Source organism: Triticum aestivum, chromosome 5B, assembly GCF_018294505.1.
Source record: "Triticum aestivum cultivar Chinese Spring chromosome 5B, IWGSC CS RefSeq v2.1, whole genome shotgun sequence".
Classification (NCBI taxonomy): domain Eukaryota; kingdom Viridiplantae; phylum Streptophyta; class Magnoliopsida; order Poales; family Poaceae; genus Triticum; species Triticum aestivum.
In genome coordinates this window covers 678,696,427-678,702,260 of record NC_057807.1, presented here as the reverse complement: position 1 = coordinate 678,702,260, position 5,834 = coordinate 678,696,427, and positions in this window count along the sequence as shown.

Below are 5,834 nucleotides of genomic sequence, written 5' to 3'. Positions count from 1 at the left end.
TGGTTGGAAACTTTTATTTTTGTGGCATTAATTCATACTTGTTGGAACCCTATGATTCATTTTGTTTGCACTTTTTTGAGAAAGGGGAGCCCATGGCTTGGTCATGTGGGTATGATGTATACTTTAGAAGAGAAGGCATGTGTTTATATGGTTGGATTGAGAAGACAAGGCATTTGTGGTAGGGTTGGGCATTTTAATCTTTGTTGCTATGTATATGGATTTAGATAGATGATTGCTTGAAAGAGAATCTAATTAATTTGTGTATTTTGTATGCTTGATTCTCATTGAGATACGGTCATATAATTAGGATGTTATATTGAGATTTTGATATGTTGTGTTGCCATTGAGATATGTTGCCATTGAGATTTTATCATATATAGATAATTGGTCTTGTTATCTTGACATTGAGATATGTTGCCCCCTGCATTGAGATTTTGTCATATATAGATAATTGGTTTTGTTATGTTGCCATTGAGATATGCATTTATGTTGATGTTGTTATGCCGAATATATGATATGTAGGATGTTATATAGTGTTATGTATGTTTAATTTGTTCATGCTTGATTTGTAGGATGGAGGTGTGAAGGAAATATACCCTAGAGGCAATAATAAGTTGTTATTTATGTTTCCTTATATCATGATAAATATTTATTATTCATGCTAGAATTGTATTAACCGAAAACTTAGTACATGTGTGAATACATAGACAAACATAGTGTCCCTAGTATGCCTCTACTAGATTAGCTCGTTAATCAAAGATGGTTAAGTTTCCTAGCCATAAACATGTGATGTCATTTGATAAACGGGATCACATCATTACAGAATGATGTGATGGACAAGACCCATCCATTAGCTTAGCACTATGATCGTTTAGTTTATTGCTATTGCTTTCTTCATGACTTATACACGTTCCTATGACTATGAGACTATGCAACTCCCGAATACCGGAGGAACACTTAGTGTGCTATCAAACATCACAACGTAACTGGGTGATTATAAATATGCTCTATAGGTGTCTCCGATGGTGTTTGTTGAGTTGGCATAGATCGAGATTAGGATTTGTCACTCCGATTGTCGGAGAGGCATCTCTGGGCCCTCTCGGTGATGCACATCACTATAAGCCTTGCAAGCAATGTGACTAAAGAGTTAGTTGCGAGATGATGCATTACAGAATGAGTAAAGAGACTTGCCGGTAACGAGATTGAACTAGGTATGGTGATACCGCCGATCGAATCTCGGGCAAGAAACATACCGATGACAAAGGGAACAACGCATGTTGTTATGCGGTTTGACCGATAAAGATCTTCGTAGAATATGTAGGAGCCAATATGAGCATCCAGGTTCCGCTATTGGTTATTGACCGGAGACGTGTCTCGGTCATGTCTACATAGTTCTCGAACCCGTAGGGTCCGCACGCTTAATGTTCGATGACGATTTGTATTATGAGTTTATGTGATTTGATGACCAAAGGTTATTCGGAGTCCCGGCTGAGATCACGGACATGACGAGGAGTCTCGAAATGGTCGAGACACAAAGATTGATATATTGGACCATGTTATTCGAACACCGGAAGTGTTCCGGATAGTTTCGGGTAAAACCGGAGTGCCGGAGGGGTTACTGGAACCCCCAGGGAAGTAATGGGCCTTAGTGGGCCTTAGGGGAGAGAGAGGGCAGCGGCCAGGAGGTGGCGCCCCCCCAAGGGGAGTCCGAATAGGACTAGGGGAGGGGGGCACGGCCCCTCTTTCCCTCTCCCTCCCCCTCTCCTTCCTTCTTCCCCCCTTTCACCAAGTGAAATCCTACTAGGGCTTGGAGTCCTAGTAGGACTCCACTCCTTGGGCGCGCCCCCTAGGGCCGGCTGGCCTCCTCCCTCCGTCCTTTATATACGAGGGCAAGGGGGCACCCTAGAACACACAAGTTGATCTTTTAGCCGTGTGCGGTGCCCCCCTCCACAGAAACACACCTCGGTCATATCGTCGTAGTGCTTAGGCGAAGCCCTGCGCCGGTAACTTCATCATCACCGTCACCACGCCGTCGTGCTGACGAAATTCTCCCTCAGCCTCAACTGGATCAAGAGTTCGAGGGACGTCACCGAGCTGAACGTGTGCAGATCACGGAGGTGCCGTGCGTTTGGTACTTGGATCGATTGGATCGCGAAGACGTTCGAGTACATCAACCGCGTTACTAAACGCTTCCGCTTTCTGTCTACAAGGTTACGTGGACACACTCTTCCCGCTCATTGCTATGCTTCTCCTAGATAGATCTTGCGTGATCGTAGGATTTTTTTTGAAATACTACGTCTCCCAACAGTGGCATCCGAGCCAGGTCTATGCGTAGATGTTATATGCATGAGTAGAACACAAAGAGTTGTGGGCGATAATAGTCATACTGCTTACCAGCATGTCATACTTTGATTCAGCGGTATTGTTGGATGAAGCGGCCCAGACCGACATTACATGACTGCGTTCATGAGTCTGGTTCTACCGCCATTCTTCGCACACAGGTGGCTAGTGGGTGTCTGTTTCTCCAGCTTTAGTTGAATCGAGTTTGACTACGCCCGGTCCTTGTTGAAGGTTAAAACAGCACACTTGACGAAAAATCATTGTGGTTTTGATACGTAGGTAAGAACGGTTCTTGCTAAGCCCTTAGCAGCCACGTAAAACTTGCAACAACAATGTAGAGAATGCCTAACTTCTTTTTGCAGGGCTTACTGTGATGTGATATGGTCAAGACGTGATGATATATAAATTGTTGTATGAGATGATCATGTTTTGTAGAAGTTACCGGCAACTGACATGAGCCTTATGGTTGTTGCTTTATTGTATGAAATGCAATCGCCATGTAATTGCTTTACTTTATCACTAAGTGGTAGCGATAGTCGTAGAAGCAATAGTTGGCGAGACGACAACGATGCTTCGATGGAGATTAAGGTGTCAAGCCGGTGACAATGGTGATCATGACGGTGCTTTGGAGATGGAGATCAAAGGCACAAGATGATGATGGCCATATCATATCACTTATATTGATTGCATGTGATGTTTATCCTTTATGCATCTTATTTTGCTTAGTACGGCCGTAGCATTATAAGATGATCTCTCACTAAATTTCAAGGTATAAGTGTTCTCCCTGAGTATGCACCGTTGCGACAGTTCGTCGTGCCGAGACACCACGTGATGATCGGGTGTGATAAGCTCTATGTTCACATACAACGGGTGCAAGCCAGTTTTGCACACACAGAATACTTGGGTTAAACTTGACGAGCCTAGCATATGCAGATATGGCCTCGGAACACTGAGACCGAAAGGTCGAGCGTGAATCATATAGTAGATATGATCAACATAGTGATGTTCACCATTGAAAACTACTCCATCTCACGTGATGATCGGACATGGTTTAGTTGATTTGGATCACGTGATCACTTAGATGATTAGAGGGATGCCTATTGAAGTGGGAGTTCTTAAGTAATATGATTAATTGAACTTTAATTTATAATGAACCTAGTACCTGATAGTATTCTGCATGTCTATGTTGTTGTAGATAAATGGCTTGTGCTACTGTTCCGTTGAATTTTAACGCGTTCCTAGAGAAAGCTAAGTTGAAAGATGATGGTAGCAACTACACGGACTGGGTCCGTAACTTGAGGATTATCCTCATTGCTGCACAGAAGAATTACATCCTGGAAGCACCGCTAGGTGCAAGACCCGCTGCAGGAGCAACGCCAGACGTTATGAACGCCTGGCAGAGCAAAGCTGATGACTACTCGATAGTTCAGTGTGCCATGCTTTACGGCTTAGAACCGTGACTTCAACAACGTGTTGAACGTCATGGAGCATATGAGATGTTCCAGGAGTTGAAGTTAATATTTCAAGCAAATGCCCGGATTAGAGATATGAAGTCTCCAATAAGTTCTATAGCTGCAAAATGGAGGAGAATAGTTCTGTCAGTGAACATATACTCAAAATGTCTGGGTACCACAATCACTTGACTCAATTGGGAGTTAATCTTCCGGTTGATAGTGTCATTGACAGAGTTCTTCAATCACTGCCACCAAGCTATAAAAGCTTCGTGATGAACTATAATATGCAAGGGATGGATAAGACAATTCCCGAGCTCTTCCCGATGCTAAAGGCGGCAGAGGTAGAAATCAAGAAGGAGCATCAAGTGTTGATGGTTAACAACCACTAGTTTCAAGAAGAAAGGTAAAGGGAAGAAGGGGAACTTCAAGAAGAACAACAAACAAGTTGCTGCTCAAGTGAAGAAGCCCAAGTCTGGACCTAAGCCTGAGACTGAGTGCTTCTACTTCAAAGGGACTGGTCACTGGAAGCGGAACTGCCCCAAGTATTTGGCGGATAAGAAGGATGACAAAGTGAAAGGTATATTTGATATACATGTTATTGATGTGTACCTTACTAATGCTCGTAGTAGCGCCAGGGTATTTGATACTGGTTCTGTTGCTCATATTTGCAACTCGAAACAGGGGCTACGGATTAAGCGAAGATTGGTTAAGGACGAGGTGACGATGCGCGTGGGAAATGGTTCCAAAGTCGATTGATCGCCGTCGGCACGCTACCTCTACATCTACCTTAGGGATTAGTTTTAGACATGAATGATTGTTATTTGGTGCCAGCGTTAAGCATGAACATTATATCTGGATCTTGTTTGATGCGAGACGGTTATTCATTTAAATCAGAGAATAATGGTTGTTTTATTTATATGAGTAATATCTTTTATGGTCATGCACCCTTGATGAGTGGTCTATTTTTATTGAATCTCGATAGTAGTGATACACATATTCATAGTATTGAAGCCAAAAGATATAAGTTTAATAATGATAGTGCAACTTATTTGTGGCACTACCATTTAGGTCATATTGGTGTAAAGCGCATGAAGAAACTCCATGCTGATGGGCTTTTGGAATCACTTGATTATGAATCACTTGATGCTTGCGAACCATGCCTCATGGGCAAGATGACTAAGACTCCGTTCTCCGAAACTATGGAGCGAGCGACAGACTTATTGGAAATAATACATACTGATGTATGCGGTTCGATGAGTGTTGATGCTCGCGGCGGGTATCGTTATTTTCTGACCTTCACACATGATTTGATCAGATATGGGTATATCTACTTGCTGAAACATAAGTTTGAAACATTTGAAAAGTTCGAAGAATTTCAGAGTGAAGTGGAAAATCATCGTAACAAGAAAAAATCAAAACTCATAAACTCATAATAAAACTGTCATCGAAACCCTAAGCGTGCGGACCCTACGGGTTCGAGAACTATGTAGACATGACCGAGAATCGTTTCCGGTCAATAACCAATAGCGGAACCTGAATGCTCATATTGACTCCTACATATTCTACGAAGATATTTATCGGTCAAACCGCATAACAACATACGTTGTTCCCTTTGTCATCGGTATGTTACTTGCCCGAGATTCGATCGTCGGTATCCCAATACCTAGTTCAATCTCGTTACCGGCAAGTCTGTTTACTCGTTATGTAATGCATCATCCCGCAACTAACTCATTAGTCACATTGCTTGCAAGGCTTATAGTGATGTGCATTACCGAGAGGGCCCAGAGATACCTCTCCGACAATCGGAGTGACAAATCCTAATCTCGAAATACGCCAACCCAACATGTACCTTTGGAGACACCTATAGAGCTCCTTTATAATCACCCAGTTATGTTGTGACGTTTGGTAGCACACAAAGTGTTCATCTGGTAAACGGGAGTTGCATAATCTCATAGTCATAGGAACATGTATAAGTCATGAAGAAAGCAATAGCAACATACTAAACGATCGGGTGCTAAGCTAACGGAATGGGTCAAGTCA